Source organism: Prionailurus bengalensis, chromosome A1, assembly GCF_016509475.1.
Source record: "Prionailurus bengalensis isolate Pbe53 chromosome A1, Fcat_Pben_1.1_paternal_pri, whole genome shotgun sequence".
Lineage (NCBI taxonomy): Eukaryota > Metazoa > Chordata > Mammalia > Carnivora > Felidae > Prionailurus > Prionailurus bengalensis.
This window is the reverse complement of record NC_057343.1, coordinates 210,166,748-210,183,625: the sequence shown is the minus strand read 5'-3', so window position 1 is coordinate 210,183,625 and position 16,878 is coordinate 210,166,748. Positions and strand designations below refer to the sequence as shown.

The 16,878-nt window shown below is 43.7% G+C and overlaps 1 long non-coding RNA gene across 1 annotated transcript in view; it reads left to right on the top strand.

The window, feature by feature from the left end:
• The first annotated feature begins 11,686 nt into the window (after nucleotides 1–11,686).
• Nucleotides 11,687–16,878, top strand: part of LOC122494468 — an 81,546-nt gene continuing 76,354 nt past the window's right edge. The window contains exons 1-5 of the long non-coding RNA XR_006300174.1: nucleotides 11,687–12,744; nucleotides 13,520–13,727; nucleotides 14,094–14,166; nucleotides 15,059–15,267; nucleotides 15,617–16,072. This is a non-coding gene — a long non-coding RNA (uncharacterized LOC122494468). The remainder of the gene's footprint in view (nucleotides 12,745–13,519; nucleotides 13,728–14,093; nucleotides 14,167–15,058; nucleotides 15,268–15,616; nucleotides 16,073–16,878) is intronic.

Here is a 16,878-nt window from a genome sequence, read left to right as displayed (position 1 = left end):
CTCCACCACTAGATGTGTAAGTGAGCTTAGTACAGATCAGCAGAGCCGCCTCACTGACCACTCCTGATAGATGAGCCATAAATGCTTCTTGTTTTATGCTACTGGGATTTTGTGGTTGTTACACAGCATTGTCATGGCCATCGATGACTGATACAGCTTGTAAACTGATGCCAAAAGAGGAACTCCATAACAGCATTTCTGGAAAAAGTGAATGGTATCTCCAGGTGACTGCTAGGAGGTGGTAAGATACATTTGGGGATGTCTGTGTTTGTTTGCCGGGCATCCTTCCTCTGTTCCCACTGCATCTTGTACTATATGCGATTGCTTGTATGCATATCGTGCTTTGTTAGACCAAATGTTCTGCAGGGGCAGGAATCACATCTTTTGCTTTTGCATCCTTAATACCAAGCACATAAATGGTATTAAATGATGGAAAGTGGAGAATTTCATTAGAAGTCATAACTTGCATTGTATGCTTTTAATAACTTTGGTCTATTTACAACATATGTTTGGTATGTAATTATGTAATCTTAAAAATTAATTAATGCAGTTACTTGACTAGATTATACATGCCCACGTTATACCTTTCAAAAGGTGTGAAGGTAATTTCAGTGATAAGTGATTCTCACATGCCATCTTCAAGGCATCCATTCCCCTGGTAACACAATTACCGAATTCATATCAGTTCTTCAGAGAACGTGCAATGCGCAATTATTAAAATACAGCTTTTGTCTAGGAAAGAAAGAGAATTTTCAACCATCATATTGTAAAAGTCTGCACATTTTACAATCCCCTTTCTTTTGACTGGTTGGGCCTACTGTTACAGCCCTTAGGTTCTTTTCTAGAATGTTGGGAGAGCTATTTCCCCCTCGGTTTGTTCCTTTTTAATTCAGCAACTTTCCTTCAGCCTTAAGGTTTGAACGCTGCTGGAATTAACGCAGCTGTTTGTGTTTACTTCTTAGCTTGTGTACTTCTATCACATGTCAGCCCAGCTCCAGGAGCCTGGTAATTACCAGGGAACCAGGCAGCAGGGGGAGCAGATAAACTCAAAACATGGAGTTCTCTGTCTGGGAGACAGGGAGCCAGGAGTTCTAAAGCCCTATAAAGAACCTTTTGTCATAGAGAACCCATGCCTCTATTTGATATGATAGTGGGATGGGTATAATTTTAATAAAAATTCTTAAAGGAATCTTTATAGACTAGCATGTTGCATCTGCTTTAGAACAATGCAAAACCATGTTGGCATAACCATGTTGTCTGGAATAAAGCTGGCATTGTGTCTTTCGAGGCATGTTTTGGGGGTTCTATGAAGTGGTTTAAACCAAAGCCGCAAAAATCAAAAAAAATTTATTTTCAGATGAATTTCAGTAGACTGCTGATTCCTAGCATTTATGTGCTAAAAATGCATACTTTTAAGAAATATCTTAACAATTAAGTGGTTTAAAAATATTCTCTCCTCCCCAAGTATTCTTCCCCATGATTTATAGAATTTCAGGTTGAACTAATTTTAACAAGTACAAAACATATACTAGGTACCATATTCTACGTTTGTATGTGTACTTTCTCATCCAGTAAAATAGAATGCTCATTAAATATTATGTTACAATGATCAAAACAAAAAAATTAAGTGAAATGATGTATTTGTTTTATATCTGCTTTTTCTGGCTCCTATAATCTTGGTTTGCATAATATGGTTGCCAATAATCTCTCTGTAGAGGAAGTCTTTTGTATGTTTTACACCAGATTTTGCATGATTCATTTACATTCATGTGATGGCCACTCTCAGAGAGAAAAAACTGCTGCAGTGTGGCATGCCTGGGATGTTAGTTTTTTCTTTATGATGGAGGGGCTGTTTCATCAAAACATTGTTTCAAACAGATGTGTTCTGGTGTTTACTGAGGGGAGAATTTAAGCCAGACTGATTAATTAGCAGTTAGTCAAGACGTTGCCCTGCTCCTATCTGGGTAGTCTGGGGATTATGAGGCTGTCAGTAGGTTATACTGAGATGATGAAAAAAATGACGAACAGCAAACAAAACCTCAGATCACTATGCTAGTGTGTAAAATATGGTGTCCTGACCACCCTATGTGGTTTTTATTGGGACATGAGTTTTCTTGAGTCGGCTTGATAGGGCTAGCATGGGAGGTCGGCATACTTTTTCTGTAAAAGGGCCAGGTAGTAAATATTTTAGGCTTTGTGGGCCATATAGCCCGTCACGACGGTGCAGCTCTGCAATTGTAGCATTAAAACAGTCATAGACAGCATGGAAACGAATGGGCTGTGTTTCAATAAAACTTTACTGGGGACATGAAAATGTGAATTTCACATAATTTTCCCGTGTCAGGAAATATTACTGTTCTCCCAGTTTTTTCCCCAGCCATTTAAAAATGCAAAAAAACCCACCAAAACCCTCTTTATTTGCTGGCCATATATCTGGCCCATGGACCATAGTTTGCTATCCCTTGGACTAAGGCAGAGTCTAGAATCAGTTTTAGTCCTTTTTCTTTTTTCTTGTTTTCTTTTTCTTTTCTTTTCTTTCCTCTTTCTTTCTTTCTTTCTTTCTTTCTTTCTTTCTTTTTAATTTAATTTAATTTTAGCATATAGTGCAACAAGGATTTCAGGGGTAGATTCCTTAGTGCCCCTTACCCATTTAGCCCATCCCCCCTTCCACAACCCCTCCAGTAACTCTCTGCTCTCCATACTTAAGAGTTTCTTATGTTTTGTCCCCCTCCCTGTTTTTATATTATATTTGCTTCCCTTCCCTTGTGTTCACCTGTTCTGTGTCTTAAAGTTCTCATATGAAGTCATATGTTATTTGTCTTTCTCTGACTAATTTCCCTTAGTATAATACCCTCTAGTTCTATCCACATAGTTGCAAATGGCAAGATTTCATTCTTGTTGATTGCCGAGTAATACTCCATTGTATATATACCACATCTTCTTTATCCATTCCTCCATCGATGGACATTTGGGCTTTTTCCATACTTTGGCTATTGTTGATAGTGCTGCTATAAACATTGGGGTGCGTGTGCCCCTTTGAAACAGCACACCTGTATCCCTTGGATAAATACCTCGTGGTGCAGTTGCTGGGTCGTAGGGTAGTTCTATTTTTAATTTTTAAAGGAACCTCCATACTATTTTCCATCTTTCTTTCTTTCTTTCTTTGCAGAAGACTAATTCTTTCTAAATCTTCATTTCTATATTTCTAAAATGAGAGGTAATAGTAGTTCCCCTATCTCTTCCCCAACTCACTCCACAGGTTTTTGTGATGGCCATTCAAACTGAGAACAAGGATCTAGGATCTTCTGACTCCCCCCATTCAGTGTGAGGGGCTTTGGAGTCTGACTTCCTAAACTCAATCTCAGGACTGTTGGCAGGAATAAATGAGGTAATGGATGTGACAGCTTTTGAAGAATGTGAAGTGACATGCTGATGTAAGACATTCACTACATTATTATCTGTATCAGGAATGCATTTGGTTGCAAGTAGCTGATAACTGATGTAACAATGGCTTAAACCATAAAGAAATTTAATGTTCATTTACCTGAATGTACAAGGTCCCAGGATTTGTGCTGTGGCTCCATGATATCATTCAAGACCTGATGTTTGCTCTCTACATTCTGCTAGTATCCATGTATTGGTGATACCTCCTTTCACAGCGCAAGATGGATGTCACAACCCCAAAAGTCTTGTCCTCACATGGCAGTGTCCCAAATAAAAATCAAGAGGGAGGAATGGGGAGACAAGGGATTTTTCTCATAGCCCTCTCTCATTTTATCAAGGGGGAAAGTTTCTCCTAGCACTTCCCTCAGCAGCCTTCTCTTCACATCTCATTGAGCAGAACTGGTTCACATGGCCATCCTAGCCACATCACTGGCAAAGGGGAAGAGGATTGATGTTCCTGTTGTATAAACCACGAGTCAGCTTTTGCTATTGGATACAATGCCACCTGACCAGTGAGGATTCTGCTAGCAAAGAAGATGAGAGAGCAACTCCTGGAGCCTGCCACATTATTTTCCTTTCCTCTTACAAGTGTGTGGCTGGCATCAGGTTGGGGAATAGCTGATGAGCTAATTCCCTAAGAACAATCTGAGATGAATCCTCCAGGTGCCATGCCAGCTGTCCGGAACAATGGCACCAAGACCACTGTAGTTAGCTGGCAGGGTCAGGCTATGAGTTGAGACTGCATGAGGGCAGAATCTCCACATCAACCTGCAGAAAGGGGAGGAACCTGATGGTCATCTCTATATGGCTTCTGGAACATACTAGGGAGGACCTGTTCAGTGCCCGTATATTATTCTATATTATGATAAAATGCTCCATAGTCATGTTTCTGAGGAATCTTTTTAATGTAAAATCTGGTACTGGAGGCACCTTTGTAGGTGTATCTCATTTTCAGGAAGCTCAGATTAAAAATCTGGGCCACAGGGCACCTGGGTGGCTCAGTTGGTTAATCGTCTGACTCCTGATTTCAGCTCAGGTCATGATCTCATGGTTCATGGGTTCAAGCCCTGCCTGGGATTCTCTGTCTCTCTCTCTCTCTGCCCCTGTCCCCTCAAAATAAACAAACAAATATTTAAAAAAAATCTGGGGTCACAAAACACAATTAGGGGTTAAATATTTTCAAGTTTAAAATATTTTTCATCTTCCAGAAGAAAATATTTCAGTGTACTTCAAATGATTTCGCTGACGAAAATATGACTTCCACATAATTTATATATGTGAATTTCTATACACACACACATGCACACATATATCCGTTGCATTGATTAAGCTAGGTAGACCTATAAATTGATTAATTGGTTAATTGAAAAAGCATGACTAAAATAACCCTTTAGAATAAAATGTACACTAATGTAAACTAAACATCTCAGGGTTTCGGGGTACCAGAGCAACATTTTCCAAGGAATTAAAAATATCTACTCCAAAAAGAAAGCCTTACCCAAGTACTACACTCTGTTCATAGAGGTCAAATCTCATTACAATGCAGATTCCTACATTATGTGGGAGGTTGAACCAAAGGTCCCTCGAAACTGAGTAGCGTTTAACCTTGATTTCTCCTTTTCCTAAATACTGCAATTCTAGGATTACAGTAGAAATGTCTTCATAGTCCAGTTCCAAGCTCATAGCCCGCTATGCACACATTCACCTCTCCATTCATCTGTTTGTTCATATATGTGTGTATGTATGTATTTGTGTATATATACACATTGTTCCTGCCCTCATGGAACTTAAAGCCTTGATGAGGAGATCAACATGAAACACCTGATTCTATGATGAATGGATAACTACACACAGATCATCAGTGCTCTGAAGAAGGGAACACCGCACTGTGAAAGGAAAATGAAGGAACCTGCCCCCCTTGACTGGGCGATCAGGGAAGGCTTCTTTGAGGAAGCAATGTTTGATCTGATAACCAGCATGTGACTAGGAATTAATTAGGAGAAAGGTGTAGAGTGGGATGGAAAGAGCATTCCTAACAGAGATACTGTATGTGTTCACCTGTCCATCCATCCATGTGTCCATCTGTTCATCTGTCCGTCCATCCATCCATCCATCCTGTTTTATGACAGTACAGTACCAAGTGATCATGGAGATGCAAACAAGAAGAAGCTCTCTCTGTTTTCTGAGTCTGTAAGTCCATTTAGGGAGACCGGAGAAGTATGTTTTAAAAAATCCTCAGAAAATGTTAGGTTATTTTAAGAAACAATAGATGTGAGGCAATTTTAGCACTTATTCTTGCTCTTATTGGAATGGGATTTGTCTGAATGAACACCCAGAGGCCCCCCTCCTGGGTATCGACCCCACTCTGCTTTTTTCTCTCATGGAGAAGGTGTAGAGGATAAGACCCACTGCCAGAAGCCTAACTATACTTCCATGGAAACTGAGACAAAATCCTGCATTAACAGAGGAATTGATCTAATTTTACAACGAATTACTTTTTTCTAGTGCTTTCAGGATCACCCACAACCCAAAATTCAATATTTAAAAAAATGGGAATTAAATTGGTATCCATTCTACATAAGGAGATTTCACCATCTCACTGTGTCCTCCCACAATACAGTTGCTCATGCTGAAATCTGGTAGTTTGCAGGCCCGCTTTTAGTGATTAGCAAATTATCCGTTCACAGCTGTTGTAAATGTTCCACCGGGCTCACAGAATCTTGGCGTTAAATTTATACCTGGAATGAGCTTAGAGATCCAATATAATTCTCATTTTACATGAGGAGGAATTGAAAGCGAGACAGGTTAAGTGATTTTTTTTCAAGCCACTTAAAAATGTATGCTCCAGCTCACTCCGCAGGCTTTAGTGATGGCTGGGCAAGTCGAGAACAAGCCGCATCTGGGATCTGCTAATGGTTCAGGGTAAGGAGCTTCTAGGTCTGGTTCTCTGCACTCAAATCCTTGCCATTTACTAGTCTTGTAACTTGGAAAAATTGTTTAATTTCCCAAGTCTTGGTTTCTTCAGCTATAAAGGGGGATAATACTTGTGCCCACCTCATTGCATTGTTGGAAAGATGAAAATGCACGAGAAGAGTCAGACCTGCGGTAAATGCTCCGTGAATGCTTTGCCACAGATCTTGCTGTGGCCAAAGAAAAAGGACAGAAGTGGCCCTATGTTAGATCTAGGTGAGACTTCAACAGGCATGACAAGTGTCCTCTGCTTTTTTGTGCCGAGAGGCTCTACCATGAGAAAACCGTTGCCTTGGGCAGTCCGTCATCCCAGAGAAAGGAGATGGATGGAACAAATGTGAGTTATTATGAATGATGTCACCATGAACATTCTTGTGCAGGTCTTTCTGTGGGTATACCCATGTATTTCTTTTTAAAAAATTTTTTTAAAAACATTTATTTATTTTTGAGACAGAGAGAGAGAGAGACAGAGCATGAACGGGGGAGGGTCAGAGAGAGAGGGAGACACAGAATCTGAAACAGGCTCCAGGCTCTGAGCTGTCAGCACAGAGCCCGACGCGAGGCTCGAACTCCCGGACCGCGAGATCATGACCTGAGCTGAAGTCGGCCGCTTAACCGACTGAGCCACCCAGGTGCCCCTTTTTAAAATTTTTTTAATGTTTGTTTAATTTTTGAGAGAGAGAGAGCGCGCGCGCGCGCGCGCGCGCGCGCACGAGTGGGGGAGGGGCAGAGAGAGGTTGGCACAGAATCTGAAGCAGGCTCCAGGCTCTGAGCTGTCAGCACAGAGCCCAATGCGGGGCTTGAGCTCACGAACCGTGAGATCATGACCTGAGCAGAAGTCCGACGCTCAACCAACAGAGCCACCCAGGTGCCCCCACATGTATTTCTTTCAAGTACAAATGTAGGAGTGGAATTACACTAAAAGCAGCCAGACCGTCTTTGAGAGTAGCTGTACCATTTTCTACCAGCAGTGTTTGAGCGTTCCTGTTCATCATCCCATTACCAATACTTGATACCGTCAGTCTTTTTTTTTTTTTTTTTTTTTTTACATTTTAGAGAGAGAGAGGAAGAGAGAGAGAGAGAGAGAGAGAGAGAGAGAGAGAGAGAGATTGCAAGCAGGGGTGAGGGGTGGAGGGATACAGAGAATCTCCAGCAGATTCCACGCTCAGTGCGGAGCCCACGTGGGGCTTGATCCCATGCCCCTGGGATCATGACCTGAGCCAAAATCAAGAGTCAGACGCTCAACAACTGAGCCACCCAGGTGCCCCAATAATGTCAGTCTTAAATTGTACCCATTCTGCTGGATGTGTGATGGTATCTCATGGTTTGTAGCCTACTGAGTTGCAAAACATTGCTTGCTTGTTTGAGAACTTCTAATACTAACTTCTGGGTCCTTTGTTTTGTCTTTAAGGATGGGGCACAAGGGGGGCGCCTGGGTGGCGCAGTCCGTTGGGCATCCGACTTCAGCCAGGTCACGATCTCGTGGTCCGTGAGTTCGAGCCCCGCATCAGGCTCTGGGCTGTTGGCTCAGAGCCTGGAGCCTGTTTCCGATTCTGTGTCTCCCTCTCTCTCTGCCCTTCCCCCGTTCATGCTCTGTCTCTCTCTGTCCCAAAAAATAAATAAATAAATAAATGTTGAAAAAAACAATTTTTAAGGATGGGGCACAAGGAATTAGACCAAGCCCATACCCAGACTTGCCACTCAGCCTTGCTCATCAACACCACCAACTGGGAATTGGCCAGATCAAGCACCATTTACCCCAGAAACACCCAGCCAGCTCACTGGGTAGCTGGTGGACCTTCGAGGTGGCCACACTGCTTCGACGCCAAAGCTCCTTCTCCTATGTGACAACTGTCTGTGAGTGTGATGTAGAGGCATCGAGGGTCTTTTTTTTTGCACTTTCCGTGTATTTAGTGAATAGCAAGCATACTTTAGATGGACTGACGTCACACTGTGCTTGTGTAGCTCGCAGAGAAGGAACCGCCTCAGGACTTTGCCAAGGATGGAGCACAGGATGCTGACTGCAGCCAGCCTTCTCAATCCTCTCTCTCCCTGCGCCCCTTCTACTTCCACTGTCTGTTTCTTCCGTCTCCCTGTCGTCCTTCTTTCTCTCCTTTTTTATTTCCTTCTCACTCTCCCTTTTCTCCTTGCCCTGCTTGCTTTTCTCCTTCATCAACTAAACAAGCATTGAACAAATTTGAAATCACCAGAAAAACTCAAACTCCTGAAACATCATGTTATATGCGCCAGTCCCTTCTAAATTTAATATAGACTTTATTTATTTCATATATAATTTTAACGTGTATATCATTGAGTTCTATTTTGTCCTGTTACCATTACTTCATGTAGTTATTTTCATATTTATAGATCATGCTCATAATTGTGATTCTTTTTTTTTAAGTTTATTTATTTTGAGAGACAGAGAGAGAGAGAGAGGGAGGGTGAGCACAAGCAGGGAGGGGCAGAGAGAAAGGGGGAGAGAGAATCCCAAGCAGGCTCCATGCTGTCAGTGTGCAGGGCCTGATCCAGGGCTCAAACTCATGAATCACGAGATCACGACCTGAGCTGAAACCACGAGTCAGACGCTGAACTGACTGAGCCATTCAGGTGCCCCTATAATTGTTTTTTTTTTTTTTTTTAACATTTATTTATTTTTGAGAGAGAGAGCGAGCACAGGCAGGAGAGGGACAGAGAGAGAGGGAGACACAGATCTGAAGCAGGCTCCAGGCTCTGACCTGTCAGCACAGAGCCTGATGCAGGGCTCGAACCCAGGAACCGTGAGATCATGACCTGAGCCGAAGTCAGACGCTTAACCGACTGAACCACCCAGGTGCCCCCTATAATTGTTATTCTTAATGTCAATGTGATAGTCCATTGTAGTGACACACCAGTCTGCTGAGCCATTTCATCTAATAGCTATAGACTATTCTAGCATGTAGATGCAGCAGAATTTATTTGACCAATCTTCTTTTATTGGACATTTATGCTACTTCCAGTTTGGAACATTAATAGTAATGCTATTAAGAAAGTATCCTCTTACATGTATCTTTATCTGCATTTCTGCTTCTTTCCTTAGGATTCATTTCTAGATGTAGAATTACAGGGCCAACGGTAATGAAACTTTTATTCTTTCTACACATAACCAGCAATATTCCAGAAAGACCTGATTAATTTTGCTACCAAAAGTAATGTTTGAGAATGCCTATTTCATGCACGGCCAATGAAAACATAAAAAAACTTACATAATTAGATAAAAATCTTTGTTATTGTTTTGAGATTACAAAACTGGCAGGATTTTATAGGCAGCAGGACCTGCTGCTGAATCAGGACCAGGGTGCAGTCAGTGACGATAGGTGAGATTTTTCAGTGTGTCTTCCTCATTAGCAGTCAGTTGCTGGATTCTTCTCCCTTCCTTTCTCCTCTCTTGGTGGTCATCAGTGCTATTATCCAGATCTTTCTGACTCTTTGACTTCCATGCACGGGGGAGGATTTTACTTCCTGGCCCCCTTGTTATTTGGGTGACTAGGGTTGGGCCACATGACCTATTCTGGGCAGGAAGGTGTGAACGGACGTGATGTGTGTCCCCACCAGACCAAGCATGTAATTGCTGGTGCGAGATTGTGCTCTCCTCTCCCACGTGTGTGGCTACATGTGACGAAGATGTGCTGGAATGAGAAAGAGGCCTTTTCTTGGCCTTTGAGATTTGAGTAGTGTTTGCTGCCACAGCATAAACTAGCCTGTTCTGAATGTGGTATCTTCTCTTCCCTCCCGACATTTGTGACAAGTCACCCGTATCCAGCATACAGTCACAAGGCCTTTGCCATGAGCCTAATGGTTGGGAGTCAACAGAAATGATTTGAGTCTCGTGTTATATAATTGTCATAAGATGTTTAATACAATTACCACTTAATTTTTTAAAACCATATTTATGTTAAGGAAGCAAAAAGCAAGTACCTTTGTTTATGCCGAGGGGTCCAAGAACAAAGACGCTGATGGTGGCAGGGTGGGAAGGGGAGAGATATTGATGGTGGGCTCGGGGAGAGATGGAGGCCTGACCCGTTGGTCCCGTAGATGCAGAGTCTGTGGCTTTAAGCTTCCCAAGGTAGGACAAACAGGCTAAGCCCAGGAGCCTGTCAAAAAAAAGGCTTCCGCTGTGTGCACAGTGTGTGTGTGAAATCGTGAAGAAACCACATGCCCAGTGGAAAATAATGCTGAGCAGATCTTGATACAAGGCAGTGTGGTCTTGCTCCTCTGTTTACAGAGGAATCCTTTCATGCAGGCATGATAAATGGAGGATTTAAACCACTGAGCTCCTCTAAGCTAACAGGCCGTTTGTCTCGAAGTTTCCAGGTTTCCAGGCTGTCTTCAAGGAGTACACCATTGACTTTGAAATTAGTTGTTATGTGGAAAGATACGTTCTAAGTCTCTAAATTATCAAGCTGCAGGAACTTGTCACTCCAGTGCTGTCCTGGAGTCCAGCTCTGTTCCGGCCCTCCCTTCTGTCCTGCGAGGTTGTCCTGTGGGTGAATTCGGCTCTTTTCTGCTTCTAGATGCTGCCACCTGCACTCCTCCTCCTTGCTTTTCTTGAGCATCAGTATTTCCAACTTCTATTTTCTAGTTTTATTTTGTTTGTTTGTTTGTTTCTATGATATAGAGAACCTCTGAATTTCCTTGAAGGGAAAAGGAGTTTTAGAAGAAGTGGATGGTTTCTCAGATTGCGCTCAAGGGTGTTTTCTTTAGTTTGTAGATTTTTCAGGAGCGAAAACACTTTGGTTGATGATATGTGTATGTGCGCATGTGTGAGAGATCTACCACCACAGGAAAGAAAGGATATGTGTTACACCTTTCTCTTTTAAATTAAAGCAAGTTGTGATCTTTTTAGAGGATGTTTCAGAATGTCCTTGAAGAGATGTCCCAGGATGGCATCACCCAACCAGACCAATTATTTTTCTGGAGGCGCTCAGGGATGAAACTTTTTCTCCTTCCAGAATACTTTCCTTCTAACCCGTGTCCTTAATAATTTATCATCTGCATGACAATGACCAGAGTTGTAGTTTCTATGCAGATTCCTGAGTTATATCCCAGACCCACTGAGTCCGAGCCTTGCGGGCTGTGAGCCAGGTACCTGCATTAAAAAAAATTTTTTTTTAAATGTTTATTTATTTTTGAGAGAGAGAGGGAGACAGAGTGTGAGCAGGGGAGGGGCAGAGAGAAGGGGAGACAGAATCCAAAGCAGGCTCCAGGCTCTGAGCTGTCAGCACAGATGTGGGGCTCGAACTCACCAAACACGAGATCATGAACTGAGCTGAAGTCGGTGGCCTCGGCTGAGCCTCCCAGGTGCCCCAGGAATCTGCATTTTTAATGGGCAGCCCAGCTTTAGAACCCGTTCTCCTAGCAGATCTCCCACTGATTACAGAGCATCTCCTGTCTGCCTCACTTGTAACAAAGCCACAGACCCTTCTGTCTCAGATACAGGACTGGAGGGAGAGAAGACGTCTCCCTACCTCTTCTTCCAAAGCTCTCTTGTGTGGCTGGTCCTCGTGTCTGCGGATGAGAAGGTCATGCGGGAAGGTCAGTGAACAAGGCTCAGGAACCACACAAGGAATGGAGCACTGCGATGTCGGGGCCTCTTCTGGTCCGGGACTACGGAACCAAACGCCATTTAGTTTTGTCACTCGCTAGTCCTCGAAAACTTACTGAGTGCTTCCTTAATAAATAAACCAGGAGCCATTCTTCAGTTTTTTGTCAGATATGAAAAATGAAGCTGAGGTTTAAGTCCCAAATTATTCCCAAATAGGCAGCACCAGCAAAATAATTAGGAGAATTAAGACAGTCCTCTCCCTTTCTCTGAGTGTGTGTGTGGTGCCTTTGTGTCACACACATGTGGGTTAGGGACTTTAGCTTATGGTTTTCCAAACGTGTGTAGAATTAATTCACTTTATTACTTCATTCATGCATTTGTTTGTTCGCTTGGTATGCATCCACCCATCCACTCATTCAACTAGTGTCTGTCGTAAGCCTGCTGTGCGTCAGTCTAGGCGCTACGGATACGGTGATGAACGAGACAAAGTTTTTGCCCTCATGGAGTTTTTATTTCAAGGCAGACAATGCCCTCATATGCTTATTACATAAACATTTTGCAATTTATGTTTCCAGTAGAGATTGGCAGTTCGACAGACTGCCCTTGCTTTCCTCTTCCTGGCTTGAAAATGTTCTTTCAGGAAAGACACCTTCCCAGACGTTTCATTACATGTTTGAAGTATTTATACACATACCTGGGGAAAATGAACTCTAAAACTGTGAACTCTACAAGGCACGTAAGTCAAAAGGGTAAGTTGAGTTGTTCATCTGTGGGTTTTGACTGGTTCCCACCAGGAAACCCCTTTCAAGAAAAACCTTTACCAGCCACACACTTCAAAGAGGTTCCCAGCACTGCCGTGTTTAAAACGTGTTAATTGGACCTAACTGCAAACAGCTGCCTAGTTTAGCCACTGTTTGGATTGGCATTCACCCATCTAGATCTAGGTCATTTTTTTTTGTTATGTGCCATTCATATTGGGATCTTAATACATTTGTTTTAACCTCAGAATGTGTTGCCATCCAAAGGATTGTGGACAATAAATAAAAACAGAGACAACATATTTGTCAAGCCCTGAGGTCACTGCCAAGTACAAAAGTACATTTGAGCGGATGCCCTATTTGATAGACTGTGTGGGGTCATGGTCCTCACTTAGACATATGGGGAAATTTCCAAAACTAACAACAAAATCCGTGGTGTTTGCTGGCTTTTATATGTGGGTGGAAGCATTGAATGATCTTTTATTGTCTGTTCTCTTCCACTTAACTGTTGAATTTTAATGCCACATTGTAGGAAGGAGGAAAGAGTAAATATTTATTAGTTTCTTAGGTGAAATTGGTGCTGGATCTTGTTTTATAGAATGTTGATGTTTTTCAAGAAGCACGTGTGGGGGCAGCTTATTGGTTAAATGCGAAGTGTGGTTTTCAAAATGTTTAACAAGTGCGAAGGCATGAGCGCTGGGCGATTAGAAGGCACATTCACTGGGCATAGTAACTGGCGTGGGCGTACTCATATGTTTTTGTGTAGCAACCAAAGGAATTATTATCCAGCAAGTTACCACCAAGAGCAACTATCTTGTGACCCTTCTGGGATTCAGTATAGACTGTGCACCCTGGAGTTATCTTCTGCAGGAGTGACAGAGCTGGGACATTTAAGTTCCCATCCGATGTTGGTTGAAGGCTGCATCTTGGACGTTAATTCTACGGCACTTCTGTCCTGCCATTCGAGTGGCCAAGTAGGGTCTGGAAGAGGATGCCTTTATGCAAAGTAATTCTGGGGCTGGCAGCTGGAAGTCAGGCTGCCTAGTAGTGAGAGCATATGTGCCCAGGGATATGGATGGGGCACCAGCAACGTCTGCTCTGGTGGTTGAGGGGCATTTGAGGATGTTGGTGGGGCTGAAATGGGGATCATGAAATAGCTCTCTATCCATCTGGGGCACATCAATCAGTAGAAGTAGCCTTCCTGAGATTCTTTGAAACAAATTGGTCCTCAGAACATGACTTATAAATTAAATGGGTTTAAGGGGATGGAGGATATAATAAACATTGATGGTGAGAATAATGTAAGTAGTTAATATTTATTTGTTTGCACTTTGTGATAGGCATGGCTTCCCCTTTTTCCAGAAGAGGAAATGAGGACTGGAGATGTCGAATAACCTACCCAAGGACATGCAGGTGGGATGGTAGAGACAGGAGTTGATTTCCAGCCTGACTCCGTAAAACAAACTCCAAACGTGTGAAAGTTTTAACCCAAGCCCTTCCTTTCCCTCTCCCTGCCTCCTCCTTCTTTCCTTCCTTCTTTTCTCTTTCAGTAAATATTTGAGTATATGCCATGTGCTGTTATTCTAAGCACCACACAGCAGAGAAACAATTTTGGTCTTTTTTGATGTAGAGAGTTGCCCATCCCTTCCTTCTCTGGGTCCTCCCCTAACTTTTGTGGGGCTTTGGCAGGTGTAAAAACGGAGGCTCACATACCATGTCTAAATATTTAAAAGTTATAAATCAAGCTGACAAACAAATAAAATTATGTTCCATCCTTTTGCGTTGACAAATATACCTGCACAGAGGGCAGATTTGAATCAAGAATTTGGAGGCTCCGGGAGTGCCATGCAGGAGTGCGGTGGCTCCAGGCTTGTGGACTCTGTACCCACTGCCTGTGGCCTCCCTCCCTTCCCTGGCAGCCCCTCACAAGAGGTGCGGCATGCACACACATGTAGACATCCCAGCCTTCACGTCCAAGCTCCATCCTTGATGGATGGTGGCAAAGAGCCACCCTTTGGCCACTTCTTGGTTCTTGGGCTTAGTGGTGTGTGCACTGGAGATGTGGCCTGCTCTTGAGAGAACGGGTGTAGGAAGGCTCTGGAAGTGGGCTTGGGACCCCTTGGGCAGAAAAGGGGCACAGCCAGTGGAGGGCTGGAGGTGTAGGGTCCAGAGAGCCCTGTTTCCTGAGAGACGGGGGCAATACTACTCCCCTGTGTCCTCTTTTTTAGAGCTCACTTTCACACTCTTTTTTTTTTTTTTTTTTTGATTTGGCCTTCTGAAGGTTTTTTTCTTTTTTTTTTCAAAGGAAAATGTGGAATTCAAACACTCCACTCATTGGACAGAGGAAAGGGTCAGTTGAGGTGACAGATGATAGATATTCTGGGAAGAGGAAGAGCCGGACTGTGGAGAAAGAGCCGGGGGCTGCTGTCTGGCCCAGACAGGCTTCTCCATGTCCGGCAGCTCTAGTCTACAGAGGGGACCACGTGCTGCCTGGAGCTCCATCTTGACATCTTGGTGGGTTCATCCAGATGAAATGGATGAGATTTCAGTATCAGATCTTCAGCCTCTCAGCCATGGCAGCCCAAAGTTCTGGGCAAACTCCGGACATACCCACATATGCCACGCTTGCTTCCACTGGGTCAGGTTATCCTTGGGGGGATGAGGTCAGCAGCAGACCTGACCCGACCAGCACATGTGCATGCGGCATGCATTCCCCTCTCTCCCTCAGGGAAGATAGATGGTTTAATGTTTACTAGAATTAGGACTAGGACCCATGCTCACATGTTCAGTAGGTGATAAAGATCTTTATTAATTCAGCCAGTACTGATTACATGTCTGTCTAACGTTTGTGTTCCCCCTTCAGGCAATTACTCTCTCCTGGGTGCAGGTAATGGCCAACAGGTGTGCCTCTTAGGGAATCACCAGTAGATCCAGGATGGTGAGAGCTTATTTAATATGCTGACGTCTCGGGCGGCAACGGGAAGGATTCCGCAGTCACACCGAGGCTCATTGAACAAGAGTGATGTGAGTGCCGTGAGGAGCCCCAACTGACGGACTCCCCAAGGCGTTGCCACCGTGGGGACTCCCAGGCTGGAGATCACATGGGAAACGTAGCTGGACCTCAGGCGGTGTATGGCTTCTGTGAGGACGGAGTGGAGCTCAGGCAGCAGGGCCCTGCAAGGACGGCCCATTGCAGACCCTACCAGCCACCGACTTCAGCATGCAGGCCTTCCAGGGAGGACCCGGAGGATGGCACAGGGACCTGCACGTATGAATCATGTGGGTCGAGGACCTCCGTCCCCTTTCATGCCAGCACCAGGTAAAGTAAACTCTTCCCCCAGGGGCCACCTTGGAGAGAAAAGGGAAAGTGGGGGAGGAAAACTGCAAGATTGAAATATCTAGGAGACTGTTTAAATGATTGGCTGGCTGCTGTTTTAATTTCCCTCCCTACATAGTAAGGTGAAGGGCTCGGGGAAAAGGATTAGATCAATTATAGAAAATAATGAAGCTATATTTTCTTTGTGTCGCTAAATGCAGGATACTTTTGAACTCGCTAAAATTGTCTTTGCCCTGCACGTGTTCCCCGACGCCTGCAGGCATGGGTGCACCTGCGCATCATGCCCGTGAATGCACACACACCTACACACATGGCATCTTTACGGGTTTTCCCTGCTGCTGCCTCCCCCCAAGAATCTGTATCCACAAGAGCATTAATGAGAAAGGTGGGCTTCACTGGGGATTTCAAGGAGAGATGGAGGAGATGTCACTGCATACTCTGCAGCAAACATGTGTATAATCCCCCTTCAATACTGTATTTTATATCTAAGATGCACCTTTTTCACATTTGAACATTTGATATCTCTGAATCAGAATCTGCCTTACTGTGATGGTGTGTCATAGTATAATTGGCACATTGTCATGGCAATACATAAAATAGTAGGGTTTCTTATATTTGGTGAAATCCTTGTAGCTTCCTGCTTTGTTGTCCTTCCTTAACTGTGACCAGAGGCTTACGCACCAGGGCAGTTGCATAGAGGGTTCAAAGCACAGAACTACAGCCAGGCTGCAGACTGCTGCTCACTAGCTCCGCCGTCCCCTAGCCCAGTGACCTTGGGCAACTTACTG